Here is a 25,969-nt window from a genome sequence, read left to right on the forward strand (position 1 = left end):
GCCCTGACAACACCGGTAAGCACACCTTCATCTAGGCTGCACTGTAACGTGTCCTGACTTGTAGTGGTTCTCTCCTCTATCTACACTCTTCTTGTCATCTTTGTAAAACGATATCAGACTGGTAATTGACACAGCCATGACTTCTAGTTAAATTCAGTGTGGCTAAAATGAAAAGCTTTGTTAAAATATGCAAGCACGCGAAAGTCAAATTCAGCGTTATTGTCAAAAATTCTACATGTGTTATACATCCAGAAATATCGAAATATCGTTTCCCACAGTGTGACATGTATACATAAAACAAAAAGGGCCTAGATAAACGTGGTATACATTAAACAAAACGGGCCTAGATAACCGGGGTATACAGTTTAAAATGTTAATATATTTAAAGTGTTCAAAGTGCAGTTTCAATGCAAGTCAGTTGAAACGATCTTAAGTTGGCGTGACGTTGAAGTCATGCGACCCTGCTGCTGTACTGGCTTGTAGTTCGTTTATAGCATAACGTTAGCATTTCGCTTTTGGCGACTAGATTTATGATTCAAAGATTATAAAAGTAGGGTTGACATGTGGAGATTATCCGGCTGAACAAAACGTGATCCCTCTCTTAAATGTGTTTCAACCACAGACCTTATTTCGAGTTATTTTCCAAAATCCTATGGAGAATTTGCATTGGTTTTTCGCGAAGGAACTGGAAGAAGTTTACTTCCGGGTTTTACGACGCGTCACTGAGGTTCTCTATTGCCCTTTCGACTACAATAAGCATGTAAATGTTAATCTACAGCTCCGGCGATCCACTAGCACCGGAGTCTACACCTGCAGACAACTACTGTAGCCTCACCTTGGATACGAGCCCAAACAACTCACAGACACACAGGCCAGGGCGCTGAAAGGGCGCCCTTTGAGCATCAGATCTGACGACGCTGATTGGCTGAAATTATGTTTCGGCGGCATAGTTTACAGATAGCAACAGTCAGCTTGTTGGCTGCTGCTGCTCTGGCTGAGGGCTCCTTTCTACCGCCCGGACGAGAGAGGGTAATGATACACGCTGTGGCCAGCCAGGAAACACGTGACTTATCAGTAACTTTAGACATCGTAAAACAATTTTAAACAAGATTTTATTGTAGATTATACATTTGACTGATACCAACTATATAATATTTACCTTGTTCTTTAAAAATAAAAATAAAACAAATATATTTTTTGGAAATATATTTTTTTATTTATTTTAAATTTGTAATGACCATCAAACATGTGGGAAGAGGAGGGGCGGCGCCCCTATCGCCCCTATGGGCCGGCCGCCACTGCTAACATGTATATGTTAACAGGTAAGATAGCTGTTAAAAAAGTATTTAGTCAGCCACCAATTGTGCAAGTTCTCCCACTTCAAAAAGATGAGAGAGGCCTGTAATTTTCATCCTAGGTATACCTCAACTATGAGAGACAGAATGAGAAAAAACAATCCAGAAAATCACATTGTCTGATTTTTAAAGATTTTATTTGCAAATTATGGTGGAAAATAAGTATTTGGTCAATAACAAAAGTTCATCTCAATACTTTGCTATATACCCTTTGTTGGCAATGACAGAGGTCAAACGTTTTCTGTAAGTCTTCACAAGGTTTTCACACACTGTTGCTGGTATTTTTGGCCCATTCCTCCATGCAGATCTCCTCCAGAGCAGTGATGTTTTGGGGCTGTCGCTGGGCAACACGGACTTTCAACTCCCTCCAAAGATTTTCTATGGGGTTGAGATCTGGAGACTGGCTAGGCCACTCCAGGACCTTGAAATGCTTCTTAAGAAGCCACTCCTTCATTGCCCGGGCGGTGTGTTTGGGATCATTGTCATGCTGAAAGACCCAGCCACGTTTCATCTTCAATGCCCTTGCTGATGGAAGGAGGTTGTCACTCAAAATCTCACGATACATGGCCCCATTAATTATTTCCTTTACACGGATCAGTCGTCCTGGTCCCTTTGCAGAAAAACAGCCCCAAAGCATGATGTTTCCACCCCCATGTTTCACAGTAGGTATGGTGTTCTTTGGATGCAACTCAATCAATCAATCAATCAATCAATCAATGTTTATTTATATAGCCCAATATCACAAATGTTACATTTGTCTCAGTGGACTTCACAGTTTGTACAGAATATCAGTATGACAATACGACACCCTCTGTCCTTAGACCCTCACATCGTACAAGGAAAAACTTCCAGAGAAAACCCACAGTTTAAAGGGAAAAATGGGAGAAACCTCAGGGAGAGCAACAGAGGAGGGATCCCTCTCCCAGGACGGACAGACGTGCAATAGATGCCGTGTGTAAATTGAAAAGATAATACATTTGCAACATAGGTAGTCCAAATGTTTGGAAATGCATGTGTGTATAATAGGAAGATGAATCCATGAGTATATCCATCCAGGACTTATGATCCAGGACCACATCCACGACTCAAGATCCAGGACTCGCGATCCATGACACAGGACCGCAGGATCATCCATGACTCCGGATCCCGGCGTATATAGACACCAAAAAGAAAGAAATTTGGGGAAGCTGGGTTAATCGGAACATGAGAGTACACAGGTATAGACAGAGAGAAGGAAGAAGTAAGATGTCCCCCGACAAACTAAGCCTATATCAGCAAAACTAGGGGCTGAATCTAATCAGCCCTAACTATAAGCTTTATCAAAAAGGAAGGTCTTAAGCGCACTCTTAAAAACGGATAGGGTGTCTGCCGTCCGAACACAAACTGGAAGCTGATTCCACAAAAGTGGAGCTTGATAAGAAAAGACTCTGGCTCCCATTGTACTTTTAGAGACTCTAGGAACAACCAACAACTCTGCATTCTTGGAACGCAATGCCCTAGTAGGACAATAGGGTATAATGAGTTCTTTAAGGTAAGATGGCGCCTGCCCATTAAGTCAACTCAGCATTCTTTCTCCTCCAAACACGTCTAGTTGAGTTTTTACCAAAAAGTTATATTTTGGTTTCATCTGATCATATGACATTCTCCCAATCCTCTTCTGGATCATCTAAATGCTCTCTAGCAAACTTCAGACAGGCCTGGACATGTACTGGCTTAAGCAGGGGGACACGTCTGGCACTGCAGGATTTGAGTCCCTGGCGGCGTAGTGTGTTACTGATGGTAGCCTTTGTTACTTTGGTCCCAGCTCTCTGCAGGTCATTGACTAGGTCCCCCGTATGGTTCTGGGATTTTTGCTCACCGTTCTTGTGATCATTTTGACCCCACGGGGTGAGATCTTGCGTGGAGCCCCAGATCGAGGGAGATTATCAGTGGTCTTGTATGTCTTCCATTTTCTAATAATTGCTCCCACAATTGATTTCTTCACACCAAGCTGCTTACCTATTGCAGATTCAGTCTTCCCAGCCTGGTGCAGGTCTACAGTTGTGTTTCTGGTGTCCTTTGACAGTTCTTTGGTCTTGGCCATAGTGGAGTTTGGAGTGTGACTGTTTGAGGTTGTGGACAGGTGTCTTTTAACGAGTTCAAACAGGTGCCATTAATACAGTTAACAAGTGTAGGACAGAGGAGGCTCTTAAAGAAGAAGTTACAGGTCTGTGAGAGCCAGAAATCTTGTTTGTTTGTAGGTGACCAAATACTTATTTTACAGAGGAATTTACCAGTTAATTCATTAAAAATCCTAGAATGTGATTTCCTGTATTCTTTCCCCCCATTCTGTCTCTCATAGTTGAAGTGTACCTAGGATGAAAATGACAGGCCTCTCTCATTGGTGAGAGGCCTTTAATTGGTGGCTGACTACTGTAACTACTTTTTTGCCCCACTGTATATTTTCTGCTATTTTATTTCTATTTAAGATGTTTACACGAGAACACGGGTACAAGCGGCCCGAGATGGGTTTTCTCCACAGGGTGGCTGGTGTCTCCCTTAGGGATAAGGTGAGAAGTTCGGTCATCCGGGAAGGACTCGGAGTTGAACCGCTCCTCCTTCGCGTTGAAAGGAGCCAGTTGAGGTGGTTCGGGCACCTAGTTAGGATGCCACATGGGCGCCTCCCTAGGGAGGTGTTCCCGGCACGTCCAGCTGGGAAGAGACCAAGGGGTAGACCTAGGACCAGGTGGAGGGATTATATCTCTTCGCTGGCCTGGGGGCGCCTTGGGATCCCCCAGTCAGAGCTGGTTGATGTGGCCAGGGAAAAGAAAGTTTGGGGCTCTCTGCTGGAACTGCTACCTCCGCGACCCGACCACGGATAAGCGGGAGAAGATGGATGGATGGATGGATGTTTACATTTTCGATTGTCTTTTGCTGTTGCAAAGCAAACATTTCCCAAATTGGTATCAATAAAGTACTTATTTTATCTAAAGTACTTATTTTATCTCAATCATCAAATATTAGCGACTTAAACTTAAACTTTTTTTAAAACATATTTATGTAACTACATACAAATATCGATATGTTGTATAAATATTGCAAATAAAAACCTTTATTGACTACTAATTACCAAAAATCGCAGTTCTATCTCCTGTTATCAATGCATTCGAACGGCCCGCCACGAACTTCCGGGAACAATCTGAGTCTCCATGAACCACGTGACGATCAAGCATTTTGGACTTCCATTGTCGTAACTCTCTCTCTATATGACGCTGGCTACAGGTAATGCAATTCATGAAACATATTTCAAGAAATTCAAGAAATTGACAAATTATTTATTTAACCGAACCAAACAACAATTCTTGTGAAAAGAACGTATAACAAGCTTGTTAACACAAGCTGTGATGCCGTGTGATTAAAATCACATGACTAAAATGTCCAGTAACAGATGAGGGTGGAGCAACCAACAAACAAATGTACATTAGGGCAGGGGTCTGCAACCTTTTTGACCAAAAGAGCCATTTTGCTCCTTTTTCGAAAACATTTTTTGTCTGGAGCCGCAAAACCTATTTCATAGCTTGATAGCTTATAAAGTTGTATTTATTGTTATATCAGACAAAAACTACAGTTTTTTTGCATTTATTAGGCTATTTATTACATTATATAAAACTGTTAACCTCTAATAAGAAACAAAGAACTCCTATAAGGAGATTTAAAAATAATACACAGGCCTACTTTAAAATAAATTAAACACAGCACTTGGGGAGTCCTCTGCACATTTGAAGGAAAACAAATATAATTAAAATGGGCCCACTTTGAAATAAATAAAACGTATAGCTGCACCCTAAAAAGAGTTAAAGGTAGGGTAGGTAAGAATGGAGAAACCAGCTTGAGTGCGCTAGAATTTGAAAATACACAACTGGAAAAAATCTGCCTCTTCCTTCAGACTTCCTTACAGAGCCCCTCATCCAACACACATGAACGCGCACATGACCAATGAGGGCACGAGATAAGTTTGTGCACAGATGGAAGGCTGACAGGCAGGTAGGCCATCCAGTTATTTTAACCGAGACTGCTAAAATGATTGGTCGTGCTTTTTACAGCGCTACGGCTTCCAGAGATAAAAAATGTTATGTATTTATAGAGTGGCGAAGTCCCTCCCCTTCCGGTGGACCCCCATTGGACCTTATTTCGGAAAAATTATGTATTGAAGTCAATGGAGAGAGAAAGATTATCTTTTGATCCCGTTTGAATTGTGTCACGAATTACACATATGTGTAATGTTTGTCAATTTAAAAGATAATTTTGCAAGTAAAAAAAATAAAAATGTGTTGTAAAACTGTGAAGTAACACATTTGTTTGTGTGAAACGCTCAATGAACTACATCTCCGGTCTAGCAGAACAACACACGTCACCAAGATTGCCATCACTACTGTCTTGTCAACAAAAGGATTGCCTACCCTCACTATCACCACAATGAAACACGTCCAGAAGAACGTCATGCAAAGCTGCCTACCTGCCTTCCTTCCTTTGATTCTCTCGGAACTGCCTGGTCTTTTTAATGTTTAAAGTCAACCATTTGTGCAGATAAAAAAAGATCGCAGATGCTAATGTAGCGTTAGCATTTCTCCCCCGGGCTTAAATTGTGTATTATAGAATGATCACACCGGTGTGACAGTACTCTTCAAAGGGTTCACGAAATACTGGCACTTCATGTTAAGGCTAATACAAATGACAAGGCAGTAATGTTAACTAATGTGCAAGCTACTAGCAAGGTAGCTAACTTGATCCAGCCACTCCTGGTCCTTTCATCAGACGGGAAGCGAAATAACGAGCAAGACCCATTGCTGATATGATAACAACCTGGTACTAAGCACACAGGCATCTTGTTAAAGTTATCTTATCTTAGCCAGCGCCATATAGATAGATTCTATCTATATGGTGCTGATCTTAGCTATCTCTTAGTGGAGGAAAACCGTTATGATATCACTTACGCGACTCTGGGATTTGTAGTCTTTCTAGTTGCATATTTTTCATAGTCTTATATTTCAACAGTTTTACGGCAAACTGTGACTTTTTTGACATGGGTTAGCTCTCTGCTGCAGAGAAGATCACTGCTCTAAACAAAGTCAAAAATCCTACATCCAAACGGAATAAATATAATTAATTATTATTAATACTTTATGTCTTGTTCATTGTTTTTCACTTGTATTAAATGTTTGATATTTCCGGCACAGACCCTTTCATACCGGCAATGCGCGATAGAAACAACAGAAAGTGCGACAGTTTAAATATGCCAGTGTTAATTTTGTTAACGAAAACTATGACAAAAAATGTTCGTCAACAACCTTTTTTACATGAGTAAGACGAGACGATGAAGAGCTAAAAATAGATTCTTGATGACGAAAACTATGACGAAATGTATATTTCGTTTTCGTTGACGAGAGGAGACGGGACTAAGGGGTTAATGGTGGTATATCGGACATTCAAAATGCAGCATATTTTTCCCATTTTGTCCATCTTGTCTGTCAAAATGCATCTTACGTTTCTAACTTCCAATATCATTATTTCCACTCTCTTTACTCCAGAAGAGCAATCTCCCTGTGTCTCTCTGTGTGCGGGGGGCGGGGCCTAACAGACATGCTGCAGCAGACACAGAGATCTGCCGGGGACGGAGCGTTCAGAGAGACACATTTTGACTAAAAGTTGACTAAAATTAATTTTTTCATCGACTAAAAGTTGACTAAAACATTGTGAGTTTTCGTCGACTAAAACTAGACTAAAATTACGAAGGATAGGAATGACTAAAATGTGACTAAAACTAATAACCATTTTCGTCTAAAGACTAAGACTAAATCAAAAACAGCTGCCAAAATTAACACTGAAATATGCGAACACAAACCTACAGACTGGGGGTTGGGAGATCACAGGAGGGGGGGCGGGAGTTGTGGAATGTGACCATCCCCCTTGGGAGACTTACGGTATGTCTACACTACAGGCATCAAAAAATCTTGAAGCTGGGCGTGTCTGAAGCTTGGCGATTTCTCGCGCCCAAGGCGACCAACAACCAATCAGGAATCTCCCGCCCGCCCCCGGCATACAAAGCGAAAAAAAGCCCTCTTCTTCTCCACTATCACCAAAATCGATGCCGGTTTTGTAGCAAGGGTAGCGTTGGTTTATGCAATGTCTCGCAGGAGGCCATGTATTGTGCGTCGCTGTTGGGTACATCCGATACTGAGAAAACGTCTGCAACGGGGGGAATACCACGTTCTTGTCCAAGAGCTCCGCCTGGATGGTGTACTGTTTCAGCAGTACTTCAGGATGAGCAAATACGTGTTCAACGAGTTGCTCGGAAAAGTGGGTCCACTGATTGCAAAGGCAGACACCCGTATGCGTTTGTCAATCCGACCCGCCGAGCGACTCGCCATCTGCCTACGGTACGTTTTGTGTATTTCTACTTCTTTAATATGACTCTGTATATAAAGAGAGAGAATGCATGCAATGGATGAATGATGAATGAAGTCTGTGATTTAGTTCAGATGAATGACATTAATTAAGATAGCTAGGTAAACACAGTATTGCTCCCTTGTGTGTGTGCGTGTGCGTGTGCGTGTGTGTGTGTGTGTGTGTGTGTGTGTGTGTGTGTGTGTGTGTGGTCTCTGTGTGTGTGTGTCTGGGGTATATGTGTGTGTGCCTGGGGTATATGTGTGTGTGGTCTTTGTGTGTGTGTGTGTGTGTGTGTGTGTGTGTGTGTGTGTGTGTGTGTGTGTGTCTGGGGTATATGTGTGTGTGTCTGTGGTCTATGTGTGTGTCTGTGGTCTGTGTGTCTGTGGTATGTGTGTGTGTCTGTGGTGTGTGTGTGAATGTGGTCTGTGGTATGTGTGTGTGTCTGTGGTGTGTGTGTCTGTGGTATGTGTGTGTTTATGTCTGTGGTGTGTGTGTGTCTGTGTGTGGTCTGTGTGTGTGTGTGTCTGTGGTCTGTGTGTGTGTGTGTGTGTGTGTGTGTGTGTGTGTGTGTGTGTGTGTGTGTGTGTGTGTGTGTGTGTGTGTGTGTGTGTGTGTGTGTGTGTGTGTGTGTGTGTGTGTGTGTGTGTGTGTGTGTGTGTGTGTCTGTGGTCTGTGTGTGTGGTCTGTGTGTGTGTCTGGGGTGTGTGTCTGTGTGGTGTGTGGTATGTGGGGGATCTGTGTCTGTGTTTTCTTTTTTTTAATCATGTATATTACTTTTTTCTCAGGTACCTGACAACCGGTGTCGTACAGGACCATAGCATTCAGCTATCGGGTCGGGCATGCAACAGTGGCTGTCATAGTGAAGGAGGTTGCGAGTGCCATCTGGACCGCGCTGGTCGAGGAGACCATGCCAGTACCACAGACGGAGGACTGGAGAGCCATCGCTGCTGGGTTCCAGGAGCGCTGGAACTTTCCGAATTGCGTTGGTGCCATTGATGGGAAGCACGTGGTGATCCAGGCTCCGGCAAATTCTGGGTCCCTGTACTTCAACTTCAAGTCCTCCCACTCCTTGGTACTACTGGCTGTCGTGGATGCCCAGTACCTCTTCAGGGTAGTGGATGTCGGAGGTTTTGGAAGGAGCAGCGCGGTGGGAGCCTGCGAAATTCCGCTTTTGGAGAGGGCTTCCGAGATGGCAGTCTGTAGCTACCACCTGACAGCGTCATCCCAGGAGCAGAGCGGCTGGGCCTTCTTCCCCATGTGTTTGTTGGGGATGAGGCTTTTCTGCTGCTGGACAACCTGCTGCGTCCATTCCCTGGACGTCAACTCACGCGTGAAAGGAGGCTGTTCAATTACCGCCTCAGCCGGGCCAGGTTGGTGGTTGAATGTGCGTTTGGCATCCTCGCATCACAGTGGAGAATGTTCCGGCGTGTCATCAACACCAGCCCGGAGGTAACAGAGTTGTGTGTGAAGGCCACCTGTGTGTTACACAACTTCCTCCGCAGTTAGACAATAGGAAGGCCATCACGCAAACCTGTCGTCCCTGTCGTCGCAGAGTCGAGTGATGACGCTCCAACCCTGCGCGATGCACCTAGGATGGGCTCAAACAACGCCACACGCCGATCCATCCAACTGCGGGAGACCTTCTGCTCCTATTTGAATGAGGAGGGTGTAGTCTCATGGCAGCATAAAGTGGTGTAGGGTCACCATGGCTCCTCCAAACCAAAAGCTCTTTTAAGAGCTACCCATTTTCTTTAAAGAGCAAATATTCCAAATGAGCCATTTTAAAATCAAACATTCCTAATAAACATGTTTCTTGAATTGATATTATTATATTATGATATGACTAACAACCTTTTTCTTTCAGCCCTGTTTTTACTGATAAACCACTCATAATTTCAATTGGTTTTCACATGAACAATTACAGAAGAAAGCACATTTCAGTATATATACCAACATACATTAAGCTTCTGGTATGTTGCAACTGACAAACCACATGAACAAGTGAAGACACAGTATAGCCATAACATACTTTAATGTTTTATATGGTAATGTTGTGAGTGAAGTGTGTGTGATGAGTGATGAGTGTAAAAAAATGTAATGTGGATCAGTATGTGTGAAAAAATTATTAAATTATAAATTGTCCTGGTCCACGTCAAAAATTAACTGGTGTATCCCGAGGCGGACTTTTGCCCTCTGTCCCCTTGTCATCAGCCTCATGGTGGGCAAGAGGCTCTTAAAAAACTGCAAGTCCTCGTCCTCCTCCACCACTGGTGGGGTTGGCTGGGAGATTGCTGGGTAATTGCTGACAGCAGACAGCAGACTTCGTTCGAACGAGGACATCTCCCTCTCCCTCTCCCTCCCCCGTTTTTTGCCCTGGACCTCAGCATTCTCCTCCTGGCTTGCTGCTGCTGCTGGCTGACTGGCGGGCTGACTGGTGGACTGGCTGGTGGACTGGCTGGCTGGCTCACTCTCTACCTGGCTCTCTTCCTCTGCCACCAGGGTGGATGGAGGCAGGGTCTGCCGGGGGACATTGCTGGACGTCGCACGGTCTATGATGAATGGGGTTAAAAAACCCATCACTGCCATGAAACGCCAGGGCTTGTACCCCCCTGCAGACCCTGCCCCGCTTCTTTTTGCCTCCTTCTCCATATTCTTCTCCTTGCGGAACCTGTCCCTCAGAGTCTTCCATCTCTTTTTGCACACATCCTCTAATAAAATGAAATAGAATGATAAAGTTAATAAATAATAGTTAATTTCTTGAATTTACTAAATTATTCCTCCAATAATGAATGCTATTTTTATGATACATGCTGGCTAAATATACTGTCTATGCTTGATAGCTGTGCATGTATTATATGTTATGTTATATATTATGCTTATACTTATTATATTATATATATTATATATATTATTATTTTATTATTATATCAATATATATTATATGTTATGCTACATTACTAGCTGTACATTCAATGTTAAAACGAAGTAAACTGGATATAAACTCCCCAAACAGTTGAAAACCTACCAGTTTCACCAACTGTCTCTGCCACCTCCCGCCATGCCTGGTTCCTCCGGTTTAGGTCCCGGTAGATGAACAGAGTACAGTCATACAGGACTGGGACACTTGCCACGGCAATGATTAATTTATCCTCCATTTTATGACATATGGAAAATAGTCAAGACCTGCGGTATCAGCATACACGCGGTTTGATTGGCTAGCGCTTGTACTGGCGGGAATTGCATAAACGGGATTTGATTGGCTGATGCCAAGCATCGATAGATGCTTCGCGATGCTTGCAAAGCCATGCCATGCTCCCCACAATGCAGTTCGGCGAAGATTAAAAATCTTTTACGTCACCCCATTCAAGTGAATGGGCGAAGCGTTGAAAGCATTTTTCGATGCCTGTAGTGTAGACGTACCGTTACTCCACACATTCCGATGGCCAATTAGTTTTAAACAAAGAGTTTGCAACATGGGGGGTGGGGGCTTCTCAAAAGAGAAAATGCAGATATAATTCACTCTCTCGATTCGCTGGTATCTCGAGCTGAGCACTCATTGGTGGTTTGTACCCCGTGCTGCTGATGAAACTGGCTCCATTGGCTCGGCAAAAGTTTGTTCTTGTTTTGTGTCAGTTTTACGTCGCCACTTCCATTCACATTTTTCATCATTGTTCCACAATGTTTATCATGAAATTAATATCCATATATTTTATTCTATACTTCCACTGCTTACCGTTTTCATACTTTATATATCTTAGCATATTCATACACACTGTTAATACTGCTCACAGGCTACTGTGTATATCTAGTGTATTCATACCCCTCACTGTTTATTCATCATTCAATTAATTCTATATTTTATTCTGTAGATTGTGTACATTACTTTTCACTTTACTGCTTGTTGCACCGTTAGAAGCTACACTGCATTTCGTTGTCTCAGTACCTGTAATCTGTGCAATAACAATAAAGCAGGCATCTTTATTGTAGCCTCAACAATCAAGTTCTAAGTAGTGCAATATGAAATAAAAACAACTACACTCTTTTGGCAATTTTGTGGTGCCGAGAGATGGGAGTCGGAGGCAGGGTATCAAAGGTACAAGCTAGACTTTTATTTAGCATCTGAAAACCATTGTAAACAACTTAATGCCCGGGAAGCGAAGACCGGCGGAAACAGGAAGTCCGTTTCACTAAAATGTCCGTGCAGAACAATACCCCAACCATAGACTGTATATATAAATGGACGTCGTGTCCGTGACGTCACCCATAGGATTCTGCAGAGTTGCCGAGAAGCCCTTAGTAAGCGGAGTCGGCCACTAACGGCTTGACAGCGACGTCAGAGTCTAATCCTGCCTGCTCCAAATAAGGGCAAAGAGGCGGAGCCGAGGCGGGACCTGCTGCCTCCGAACTGGAAGTAAACAGAGCTAGCTCAGGCTAAGAAGCTAAGCTAACATGAAATACGTGCATACCAAGTTACTGCTAACAGTGTAGTTCCCCTATTTAAACGTTACATTCATAATCAAATGAGACAATCTGCAAGAGAATTAGCTATATTTTGTTATTCTTAATGCTTGTCATTCACAGGTTAAGAAAAGACGGACTCCACCGCCAGGCCCCGGACCTAACGGAGCCGCAGTGGGCTAGCTCCGGGACGCCGGCTGCAGCTAGCCCCCTGCGGCTCCGTTAGCTCCGGCGGCCACCACTGGGATAATTGGGTCCCCTATTAACATTTGCTCCCGTTTAGCATTATGGGCGTCATAGCCATAGACTACAAAAGTCTTCCCCAAGGCTGAATCATAAACTAAAATGTATATAGTATAAAGGGTTACGTCCTTAGCTGGCTAATAAGTAACAAGCTAAGCTACCAAGCACACAAACACCTGCGAACGGGACATGTATAATATTATCATTTTAGACTTCTTGGAAGTTCTGTTAGTATATTCAAGTGCACAGCACAACATTTTAATTGTCTGGTATTTCAACCCACTCTCTTCAGTCTGCGTACAAATGACACGACTTTAAACATTGGAAAATGCACGCTAAAGTCCGATTTTGCGTGCCTATTAGGGATGTGCATCTCCATCACTGAGGCCGATGCGATGCGCATCTCGATACGTTGCCACGATACGATACATTAACGATACCTTTGAAACACCAGGCCATGCGATACGATACGATTCACCCCTGTTGCGATACAGTTCGATACGATTTGATTCAACATTATGCGATTCGGGGCGATACGATGCGATTCAACACGATGCAAAAATAATGATACTTCAATATGGTAAGACAGAGGATTTTTGTTTTATTCCTTATATGCAGCAAATCATACATTAACAAAAAAGTGCTTTACATATTTGGTACTGCACATCCCATCATGCCGTTTATGTTTTTACCTTTAAAAGCTCTCCAGAGTACAATTGTATAACACCTTACAGTTAAACAATGTAAGGATGCATTGCTCATGATTAACAATGTGCAAATAACAGCTACCATAGAGCAATGCCCATACAGCTGCCAGCCTGATGTGCTTAACACTCAAAGGCTAACTCACCAGTGAGCAGAAAGCAGTGGTTTCTATATGAACAATAAAGAAAACAAATAACCTTTCACAAACAGGTATTTCATAACTGCTTACAGTAAGGAAGACATTTAAATTATTATTGGCCGTCACAGGCTGCTGTAAGCTAAACACCTCTCTCTGACAGAACACCTCACTGAGTGATTTAACTCATATGTCTCACTTTCAGGTTTCTCTTTTCAGCCGCAGACCCCACGTCGCCTCTTTATGTGCGTTGCTAAGTTCCTCGTACTACTTGTGTACTTTAAAGCGGCTCGGCATCGTTAACAATTTGCGAGGGATTTTTCAAGTTGACCGTCTGTAGTAATAGTGCCGCGCACATATACCATCAGGACGTTACTGATGGGGTGCGGCTGCGGAGTGATACTGTGTGTATGCAAGTCAGCATCTAGGACGGATCTATGTATCATGGCTGTAGACCTGTTAAGTAATAAAGATACCTCATACAAAGGTCTACGGATACCTTATTACTCTCCATGACCTGCGGTCAACTATATAGCATAAAGGACTATTACACCGTCTTTCTTGAACAATCCGAAGTGTTGCCAAACGTTGGATTTGTAGGTATTTTTCGGTGCGCTGTGTTTCTCTTTCTCCTCAACTTCCGTGTGTGTTGATAACTGAGACTCTCGTTCTCCGTAGTGGCGAAGCAAATATCAAAGATCGTCTCTGCTGAGCGTTGACAAGATGAGGGGATTTTATACGAATGAATCATTTTTTTACCGATGCAAAGACGCTACGCAAACGATGCATCGCGAGTTCAACCCGGTTCAACCCAAACTGTAGCCGATGTGCACTCTTTCAACTGGTGCACTCGCATCTTGAACGTTTATGCCGGTGCACCGATGCGAATCGGTTAATCTTAACATCTCTAGTGCCTATCATACGCCAACTATTCCCAGTGAGTTCTGAGTCCGAGTTTTGCGTGCATATGAGACGCATGGATACAGTCGTGTCTGAGAAGACCGGAAGCTGTGTGGTCCATAAAAACATGTTATTACTCAATATCAAGCCACGATTATTGATTTGATTTGTAATCGTATAATGTCTGACTTTTTTTGCCGTCCGTGAGGAAAATAAATGGGGCTCAGAGCCTCAAAATACTGAAATCCGTATTGTTTTTAATCTTTTTTTCCTTCGAATTTGTTATCCTTTTCTAAATAACACACTGTTATTTACTCAACAATAACACACTATTATCCTTGTTTTTATTTATTCGTTTAATTCTATAATATTTGGCTTTTTAGCCGTCCGTCAGCAACTGATTTTCAAAATAAAGTCACCGGAAACAGACGTAGGCCCGGTTCAAGCTCGATGATTTGGATGTTGTAGCCGCAATGCACGCTGGGATATGGTGTTTCCCACATAGCACGTTTCGTTAAAGGTCCACTGGACGCAGCGCAGTCCAATTCGAGAAGGCGATTCGCCATTAAAAGAAGAAGAAGAAGAAGAAGAAGAAGAAGAAGAAGAAGAAGACATTGAACCCTCCTTGACACGAAGTTCCTCGAGGTAAACCCGTTTTCTGTAATGTAATAAAGACATTTACAGTGTTTTTTAAATGATTTCAGCTTTTGCATCACTTTACACAGCACCATGTGTCGAAATACAAGCTTACGCGTGCAAATTATTTGCTAGTTAAACCGTGAACTGCTCAGTTAGCATCATTGAGTTAGCCTTAGCTAACGTCTGTCGTTTTACGGAGCTGTTGCAGTTTAAAATCAATCGATAGTAACATAGTTGATCATGTTGTAAATATAATATGGCTTCTTCAGTTTTTTGACAGTATTTTGGGTTTTAAAGCGTAAATTTACTCTTCGAGCCAATCTGAGATCTGCTCAGATATTTGTCCCGTTGATATTTAAACAGACATTACTAGCCGCTAGCCGATACATGATCCAGTATATTCTGTGCATTAACCAAAAGTAAAAACGCATTAGCAGGTACAGGTTACCAAAAAACATGCATCTGAAGATGATATGTTATACATTAGTAATTCATAATAACTGAATTATTGTTAAAACCAGGGGTGGGGTTTCAAAGGAGATCTACATACTCTTGTTCCTCCATTGCTACTAGAATAACATCAATGCCCTATACCAAAACATTTTAATCATACCTTTCCCTCATAATGCTGATGTTGGTCTAAACTTTAATTCACTTAATATTAGGCTAGTTTAAATTACAGCTACATATATGGTCTAACTAACAACTTCTTTTTTTGTTCCAGCACATTGTCGAAAGAAACTGAAAAAACCAACAAACTAGAAGCTCTTCTTCTGCTTGGGGATGCATATGTTGAGGACACACAGGCAAGTTTCTTGTTTTTTTTATACCCAAAGTGTCATTATTTAAATCCAGTTAGTTAATGCCCATTTGTTCTCCCTCTGTGTTTCATTACATTCAATGTCCATAAAGAAACTCAACAAGGAAACTCAACAAGGAGACGCAAAAAGAAGACGCAAAAAGAAGACGAACCACGTCCAAAAGTGACCTGGTGGAAGAGAGACCAAGATGGGCAACGTGTGGCCAGCAGCAAACGAAGGAAAAAAAGTTCTTCTAATGGTTAGTCTACATTTTATGAATTTAATCAAAGTCAGTATATGTGATTTAAAGTAGCCACGGGTTTAATAATGCTGTTGATACTTCATATTTCTATATATTTGCACATCGATTTTGTCAGAGGACTAAGGACTAAAACCAATAAGCGGATGTAAATGACATGATAATGCAAAAAAAATACATTGAGCTTTGATATTTTTCATGTTTGCTGAAGGTTGGTGTTTTTGTAACATTTCTTTAAATCTGTCAATTAGCTAAAAATAATCTGTTTAATGGGTTTGAATAATTTCCCCCCCAAACAGATGGTACTCCTCCATGCAGTCGTTCCACCATAACAACACCATGTCTAATCTACCAAGATCCTGGTAAGAAAAAAGCTACTTTTTAAGACTTTTTCTAGATAAGGTATGTTTCATATGAAAAGTTTTCCTCATGGTATGTATTTATATTTCTGTATTTAAAGATTTGAATATGCGGAGACTAGAAGACCTTCTACGGGACTCTCAGACCATTAAGGAGCAAGATGTTGGCGATGTGCCACCATTGTCATCTTGGACTCAAAGGCAAAAAGAGTTTCAACAGTGTTGGCAACAGGCGAGGCCACAGAGGCCAGAACGTTGACAACTTATTAATAACTAAGAATATCGTCAAGATGACCTGCAATCACTGTCTCCTGGAAGAAGCTGTCATCCATTGTGAGGAATGTATGCCATCAGAGGGGTTTTGTGCAGAGTGTGATATCTTGGTTCATACAAAACACACTCTGCACAGTAGGCAAACCACCTGTAATGGATTTTACAAGTACATTCCTCCAACAGAGTCTGTGAAACTCCAGGATGGCAAATACATCATTTCTAAACAAGGTTAGTGTCCCATTTTTAAAAATTGATCAGCCTTTTTTTCCCCTCACAAAAAAACCCATTTTAATCTCAAATTGCATTCTGTTATCATAGTGCTTGCTTACAACATTGTTAAATCTCATCCTGATTGTACTTTGACCTTGCAGACCGTTTGCTTCCAACATCCTTTCCTTCAAGGTTATTTTCTTGTGAAGTTTTCGATGTTGCAATCTCTGTTGGTAGACCTATCATATTGGTGTGCATAAATGGTAGGTTTTAGTGAAATAGTTTTTTTAAAGTATTTTTTAACTAATACATTACTCTAATTCATTGTTATTGTTTTTTTCTTTATGTGTTCTTAGGCCGTTACGATCTTAATGTTCCAGAGCTAACATGCAAACATTGCACTAAGAAATGGGGTCCAGAATTCAATGACTTGGTTAGGAGTGGATACTGGCCAGCTACCATGCAAGCACAGACCCTGTTCCACCAAGATCTGTTCCATTCCTTTGAGGCTATGAAGACGGCAGCTCCAGGAATGTCTAGACAAGCCTTTTACTGCAATGTTGGACCAGAGAACAAAGCAGTTTGGAAGAGTAAGTACAAATGTGAAGCTGAAAGACAAATACATGTATTATCATAATAAATATATTTATGGCCAAATATGGATGAGCGAGATATGATACAAAATATGATAACATATATAATGTATTTTTATTTCAGACTGGCAAGGTGAATGCAGATGCTTTTCAGAGAAGCTTTCTGCAGTATGTGTACTGCACATTTGAAGAGAATAAACTTCTGGGTAAAGAGCCATTTGTCTGTCCAGCCTGTAGCCCTGAAATGGTGGCTGTTTCAGTAGATGGCAATAGGAAACTTTACAGGTTCCAGAAAACAAACCAGTAAGTTTTTCACATTGACACAGCAATTGTCCTTAGTCCTTGTATTTTAATTTGACATTGGGATTGCTATTTTTATTTATTTTTTACATTACATGTCATTTGTTAGACGCTTTTATCCAAAGCAACTTACATACATTCAGTACAGTGGACAATCCCCACAGGAGCAATTAGTAGCTATAGTTCTTTCCTGTTATATAGCTGTTAAAACTACAGCTGTTGAATCTAAAATATTTCTGTTAGACTTTATAACCTTGTTTTGAAAGATGTGCTTTAAATATAATTATTATTATTATTACTATGTTCAATTTGTAACTAGAGTGGTTATCTATAATTCCTTTTCTTATAGGAGTGAAGAGCCAGGCTTCTTTGACGGAGTGTTTTTAGCCCAAGACTCTGAGGTTTCCACTTTTGTGGAGGATGTTCGAGGGGCTGTCAAAAGTGTGAGTTTTAAATTAAGCAGAGCAAAATGTATCTCACCTTTCTTAATAACTAATAGAAGTTAAAATAGTAGTAACACAGTTGCCTTCATATTTTTTGGGAGATGGGATAGAAGTGTTGAGATCAGATGACAGGGTGAGGAGGTTAGCAATGCGGTCAAACTGTCAAACATTATTGCTGTAAAACTGGATTGAAAAAACAGCTAAATTCTAATCCAGAATATATTACACATGTGGAGCCTTCCAATTATCCAAAAACAGGTTTGTTATTATCCAGGGAGTTGCATATCCAGGTGAATCTGGCCGTCGAGCACAAAACACTTGTGTGTAATAGTTTACATGTTTGATAATACCGTCAGTTGGTCCCACTATCCAGTGTTTTGAAATAACTTCCGATAATGATTCTCTAAAAACGATTTACTTTGGTAGACTGCAGGAAAAGCAATGTGTGGGGAATCTCACTGGACAGCAGAAAGGGAGACCTCTAAACGAGCCAGTGAAGAAGGTGTTGAAATTGCTGTGTGTAGGCATGGATTTCTTCTCAAATGTTGGTAGTTGTCTTGATCATTTTCAATTAAAATATTTGTAGATAATCTGAAGCCTTACCTTCAATCTGCTTTGTACTCACTATTTTTTTTTATTTTTTTTTAAAAGCTTTAAATATGTAGGCCTACAGAGGAGAAATCTTTGCCTATCCGATGTTTCTCCAAAAAGAGTTCCAGAGTGCCTCACTTTTGGCATTGGACGTGACGTGTTGGTATGTACCATATCTTGACAAAGTGTCAGAAGCCTTGCCTCATCTTCAGCCCCTAAAGGAAATGAGACATTGCTTGTCTGTGATGCATGCCAAAGCCCACAACACCAAATGCGAGGTGAGGATTTGAATGACTTAAACAACAATTAATGGTAAATCTGACCACTACACATGAGTCTGAACTGATCCAAGAGAATGTTTTAAGTTATGAGTTGTTGACCTTGAGATTTGCATCAACATTGATTACCTCATGCTTCAGATCAGGGGTAGCCAACGCGGTGCCCGCGGGCACTAAGTCGCCCGCAGGGGGGAAAGTTGTCGCCCGCGTGCATGTTCTAAAAATAGCACAAGTCACCATGGAGCTCCGTCTAAAAAAATTATTGAATACATTTTTATTTTTAAAATGACAATATTGAATATAACATTTTAAAAGCACACATTTTGTATGTACATATGTAAGTGAAATGGAGATTTGGTGCGTGAAATTGAACTCTGACCCCAGATAAGTTCAGAGTTGAACTCCACGCACCAAATCTCCGTTCCACCTTTAGCTGAGACAAGCTAGCATGAGCAGCTACGATCATGGGCCTCATCACCACACCGCAAACAGACAAACACACACACACACACACACACACACACACACACACACACACACACACACACACACACACACACATAGCAGTGGTGAGGATCTCAGCCTGCCACTGACGTTCAACCAGAAAACATCAGCAGTTAGCTGTTAGCAGTTAGCAAACAGAGATCACAGCTCCTCATATATTTTCAGAAACTGGACAAAAGTTAAACAAGTACAAACCACAGACTGTCTGTGTCATGGCGAATACAGTCGCTGGTTTATTTATGTCTGTAGGCCGTTGTTATGAGTGTGGAATGAGCATATACAACGTTAGCTTAGCCTGGTCGACCCTATCTTCATTCAGAAAACAAGCATTTTAAAAGGTTTTTCGCCTGCCGTCTTGTCTGCAGACTTGTCAAGCATTAATTCATGGTTTTTACTAACCGGTATCAGTATGTTGTTACTTCGGCATCATTTAGAAACGTGTATTACAATTTAATCACGGTATTGTTCATTTTGTTGTAGTTGTAGCTCCCGAGCCAGCGCGTCTTGTTTGAATGATGCGAGTAAACACAGCTGGCAGCAGCGGTGAAACTCGAGCGATTAGAGCGAAGTCGCGTCCGGTGTGAACGCAGCATTTGTTAGAAATTAAAATCAATGTTTTGATGGTATAATGTAGCTTAAACATACCGTCAGTTCAAACGCTCTTTTATACTGAAAAACCAGAAATTCTTGTGCACAAGCAGTTAAGCTTTTATTCTGAAAATCCTTCATCTACGGTTAGCATGTAGCATGTGGCTAATATACGATTTCCTAAAGAGGTGAACTGAGGAGCGAAATGACTTGGTGTGGTGAAAACCGAAACCTACTGATTTAACACTACAACGATAGATGTCGAGATACTACCATGTTGAATATTAAATGAAAGTACAGTTTATTTGAATACATTATTGTTTACAGACGAGAGTAGCATGTGACAACATCCGGAATGACCGGCAACCAAACGAGCCGAGAAGTATTGTTTAGAGTATTGATTACAGCGTTTAGAATGTGTTAAATGAAAAGTGAAGAAAGAGAATATGAGGAGAAACGGCGTGTTAAGCATATATTGAATGTGAAAAGAACCTATCCTCTGTTTAAATGCAATAACGGACATTGGAGACGAGGTGAGCCGGCTGGCGGGGAGGAGCCAGCAGAGGATATATATAGCAGCGCCGGAGGAGAGATCCGCTGTCTTCTTCTTGCTCAGGAGAACCGGATCACAGCTGTTTGTCTGACGGAACAATATTCTGTCTGTAACACAACCGCGCCTTTTTTAATTAAAGTATCCCATTTGAATCTTTTCAGAGACTCCATTTAGTCTCATTTTAAAGCTTCTCTCCTGGACGCGAGAATAAAGAACACATTTAACAATTGGCGAGCTAGCCCAGGATCTCGCAAAACCGGGAGAGACTACAGCAGGCTGCTTGCTGGACCCGCTGGCATCCGTTCAGCACACAGAGAGCTCAAATCAACTAGGTATGGAGAAACCTGTTATATCGAATTCTTCAATAGTTAATGTAGGACAATGTTAGTTCTGTGTGTTTGACGGCGGCCAGCGGATCCTGAAAATAGCTGTGCAATTTAAGTTAAAACAAGCCTAAATTGATAAATATTGGTAGCATTACCACGTGGCGTTGCTTTGTTACAGGCAGGGTGAGTTCAATTTCTTTTTTTTCTATTTAACCCTGCATGCTATTCGTTTGTCTGTTAGTACATGTCGGCTAGAGGCCAATCACTATATGTGTCTTTTGTGGCGTTTTACGTTTTACGTGAATGGTTTTAGGCCATTAAGCAGTCGGGACTGCTTGAGGCAAAGACACAGCCAAAGTTTGAAGCTAAGGTTATTGGAGTGAGTGTTTTGTGTAACAACAGCGTGAGGCTGTTTTAAAAAAGTCCTATTTCAAGGGAAAGGCCTGAGTAGTTTGAAGCTCTCAGTGGTTACACCATTCTGTTTTTCAAGACATTGCGTTGTGGATTACGGCAGGAAGTGCGACATTCGTGCGTTAGATAGACGATATTCTTCTAATTGTGTTTGCTTAGCGTCCTATTTGTCCCATAAATAGCGTGTTTAAACAGAAGAAATGACCATACTGGCTCTTAAAGTCAAAACATTTACGTACATGGGTAGAGGGCTATGACGTAAGGGTATGAGGCCCATTTATCATTGTAAACTAAATAGAAATGTTATTTTAAACTACAGTGTTGTGTGTTGAATTTACTAGACAAAATATCACCTCACCAATTTCAACTCCAGGTGTTTTCTCAAATCCCTTTGTTCTTCAGGTCAAAGGTTGGAAAACCAGTTGCCATCTTGTCTTGACCTCATGTTCACGGTGAGCCACACGGCAGTCACCATTTCATGAAATGCTAATTGAAGTACTCTGTTTGCTTTAACACACTGAGGGTAGGCATTCCATCTTCTAAAGAACATCATACTTCTTGTTAGAGTTAGAACTATTGGAAGTACTTCTACTGGTAAATGTGTATTGGCGGTTTTGTGAATATTCTTCTTTGCAAATGTGTTTTGGCGCTTATGTGCTCTGTTGTTTAACCATAGTGTAAATTCCTATTTTAAAGATATTTTTGAGGAAACTAAGTTTCTCCTTTGTTAAAAACGAGTCAGTTTTGAAACAGCTATTCCCTAGTGGATTAAGCTGGAATTTAAAATAGCGCACTCTGGTGGTAGTACAGAATTATTACCCAAATAGCGGAAACACCATAGCATTGTGAATATTCTTCTTTGCAAATGTGTTTTGGCGGTTATGTGTTGTGTTGTTTAACCATAGTGTAAATTCCTATTTTAAAGATATTTTTGAGGAAACTAAGTTTCTCCTGTGTTAAAAACGAGTCAGTTTTGAAACAGCTATTCCCTAGTGGATTAAGCTGGAATTTAAAATAGCGCACTCTGGTGGTAGTACAGAATTATTACCCAAATAGCGGAAACACCATAACATTGTGATTTTGAACCAAATTCATATTTCAAAGTCAAAACCATACACGGTACAACTTTATTTTAACATTTCATATTTTAATTTTGCATATTTTTTATATATTAATTAACTTTATTAATATTTTACCTTAAACTTAAAAAAAAAAAAAAAAAAAAAAAAATCTATAAAAATAATAAAACTTTGAGCAAAAAAAAAAAACAAAAAAAAAACAATTTAAAGTTCGGACGAACAGCAACGAAGGTGCTAGTCAGAAGATTAGTGCTTCATCTTTGATAGGTTAATACATAATTAGAGAACATGTCACCAAAACAAACTAAGTTGAGACTAGACGCAGGGCCAGGCTCAACTGCAGATATCAAGGAAAGGGTAAAAATCAGATCAGATGCCATAACAGCTCCAAATCTTAGACAAAAAACATGGAACCACATGGAGAAACTGTTGGAACAATGGCAAACAAGAGGACTGTATCCAGCTGATGATCAACCAGCACCAACGAAAGCCCATAGAAAAGCAGTAATTGACCATGAAAATGGAGAATACCTGCGAGAACAACAAGCATGGATCAAAGCCGGACAACCCTCTTGGTATGGACCTGCAAAGATTGCTATGAACAAAGCCGAAATAAGGAAAGCACAAGTTACAAGTCTGATGCTCCATTTAAAGTATTCTGCTAGTGGGATGGCAAACATGTGCGTCGCCAAAGAAGCAAATTCGCAAGCAGAAGAAGAAAAAAAAATAAAAATGGAAGAACCAGTAATCCAAACTCCAAAGCTCTATCCTAACTTGGTTGAAGAACCTCCTCCCTACATTTCAGATAATAAAACTCTCCTTCAACCCTCAATACAAGCCCCAACTTTTGGTATTTCGGGAGGAGTATTGGAATTGGAAGGAGTCCCCACAGAAAGAAGTCTCCAAGAATTGGAATACGGAGTAAGAATGCTCACGATTCAATCAAATCAGCTGCTGGAGGAACACAAACGATTAGCCGAAATGCAAGCATTAAGAACTATGCCTAGAGATAGACAACTTCAGCGAGACATGCTACAAACACCTATGTCATTCCAGTCAATCAACAGATCATCAAGTGCAGATCCAGGAAAAATGGCCGCTTATGAGAGAGCGGCAGAGCCTATCTTCTCTCTTCAACCACAAACAGCAGAAGAATGGAGACAACATCTCATTCACCACGATACCAGACACCAGGCGGCTCTAAAGGGACTTGATGAAGACGATCAAATCCAAGCAAGGAGACTCGTGAAGATACAAATAGCTGAGAAAGATGCCGAAGCTAATAAAAACAGGAAAGTGGCAAGGCAAATGACAACTAAAGCAGATAAGACCATAGAAACAGAGACAGTAATGCAGACACCACTAACAGTTCAAGCTCAGGTGGCGCCAGAAAATCAGACGCAGTACCAACAAAGAGGTGGAGGAAGTTTCAGAGGAAAGAGCAGAGGAAGAGGTTTCCAAAAAGCGGGATGTTACACATGCGGTCAGGTGGATCATTGGGCCAGAAACTGTCCGCATCAACAGATGCCATACAATCCTACACAATTCCAGCCCCAGACACAGCAGTATTATCACCAAGTACAGCAACCGTTTCCGCTTGTGTATACTCCTGTCCAACCAAGCCACGCCCCCCGCAGGATCCTCTACATTGTACGTACAATTATATAAGGCGACCGGATGAAGAATATCAAGATGCATGGATGGAAGATAAAGAGGGAAGGATGGAAGATTTGACTGTAGACATCTACGTCGGACCACAGGGTGTAGCAGCCGCGGTAAAATTCACACCAGAACAAAAACAATGGTACAATTTATCTGAAGAAGCTGTTCCTCATGTCACACTCGCCATGACCATAGGAGCTGAGTCCAGATCATTGGGTCCAATGATAAAGACTGCATTGAACACAGAATGGTTGGCGACGGAATCACCTATTCTGTGGCAATCAACAGACCAGACCATCAGGTGATGCATCTTCAGCACTAGAGTATTTGGAAATCCAGCTACATAGAGCCACATATGTCACCACAGGAGGGAGAGGTTGAATGTTATTTAAAAGATAGTGAGTAGAATATTGCATTTACACAGAGCATCCACAGATTAGAAGTAGCAGAGTAGAACATTTAGTAGACTATTTTTGTAATTATGAGAAGGAAAATACATTACGAGTGATGTTGTTCCCCCACACAGAAAACTATTGTGTCCACACAACTAGTGAGGTCAAGAAGACGGGCTTCCACCCAAAATATGCAAGGGGCGGCGATACACCTGACGTGAAGCTGTCCAGACCTGAAAACAGAAACTCGATTCTGCTGTGGTGAAGTCTGGCTACAAAGGGAGGTGTCCGATAGGGTCGCTTGTCTCAAACCAGTGAAGAAGTCAACAAGAACCCAGCTGAACTAGAGAGTGACTGTTAATGGGAGAACAGTGACGGAGCGACGGAGACTGGCCCAACATTTTCCAGCCAGTACATAGATGGACCCCGTCAGAAGACCGGGGCTGTGTTTAAAGGGGAACTTCATTTATTGTTAGCCAGAAGTGCAGTTTTTAATCAAACAATTATTTGATTTATGGAGTCAGATTACATTTTTCTCATAAACACAATTTTATAATCGGTCTGAAGTATCTGTTTTAAGGCGTGAGCTGCAGATTAGATAACATAACACTGATTGAGAGCTTGGATGAAGAAGTTGTAGGGTTTTTACAACAGTTTCAAGAATCAGTCTTTATTTATTTATTCTTGAGTAACTTTACTGATTTGTGGTGTTGTGCGTAAGGCAATATCTCGTTTGAGTGAGGGGCACCAGCCCTTCATGCAGGTCACTCTCTGAGAGAATAGTTCATATTTTCCCTCCAGTTTGGAGAAATATTATTTTATCATATGTTAGTTCAGCAGTGTCAACCAATCCTCTAATCCTAGAATTATTGAGACGCATTAGCGACACCAGGGGTATTGTTTTTCGCAGCAACGATGATGCATAATACCATGACAAAAGCCATTATTGAAACAAGTAAACTATTAGAAGTGCTAATTGCTGATTTTTTTTATAGTGAATATGCATTTATACCATCAGAAAACCATAAATCATACGATATTTTTGTACCCCTTGTGGGTACACGGAGAAGTTTAATGCAACGTTATGGGTTTTACATGTCCTGTTCAGAATAGGGTAATCATTGCAATATTAATTGAGCATTTTATGCTCAAAGGAGGGAGTGTCATGATTATACAGAGATGTTGATTTCAGTGACGTTGTAGTTAATAAATAATAACATGTAGTCAACAAGAGGTATGCCGAAGCTCGGGCCTTCTCCAAGGAGGGAGTGGTCCAGTTTGAGATATTAGACAAATAGAAGTGGATGAATATGTCAGAACTCTGAGTAATATTATGCAAGTTTTGTCTACACAGCAGGCTAGGAAAACTACAGAGATACCAGACGAGACACCAGAAGAGACTCCTGTTCGGCCAGGTGATTGGGTGAGGGTGAAAGTTCACAAAAGACAGTGGGCTGATCCCCGGTGGACGGAAGCGTGAAAGGTT

General features: G+C 41.3%; 1 long non-coding RNA gene across 2 annotated transcripts; it reads left to right on the plus strand.

Annotated features, from left to right (window-relative positions):
- The first annotated feature begins 12,519 nt into the window (after nt 1-12,519).
- LOC307037238 lies at nt 12,520-19,339 on the plus strand. Of its 2 annotated transcripts, XR_013807630.1 has the most exons (9): nt 12,520-14,868; nt 15,601-15,668; nt 15,775-15,921; nt 16,221-16,283; nt 16,382-16,781; nt 16,925-17,026; nt 17,120-17,659; nt 18,006-18,099; nt 18,526-19,339. It is a non-coding gene; the product is annotated as an uncharacterized lncRNA (long non-coding RNA). The 2 variants fall into 2 exon arrangements; XR_013807631.1 differs by lacking the exon at nt 18,526-19,339 and having other exon boundaries at nt 18,006-18,501.
- The last annotated feature ends 6,630 nt before the right edge of the window (nt 19,340-25,969 follow it).

The sequence above is a fragment of the Notothenia rossii genome (assembly GCF_949606895.1).
Source record: "Notothenia rossii genome assembly, chromosome: 4".
NCBI classification, from domain to species: Eukaryota; Metazoa; Chordata; class Actinopteri; order Perciformes; family Nototheniidae; genus Notothenia; species Notothenia rossii.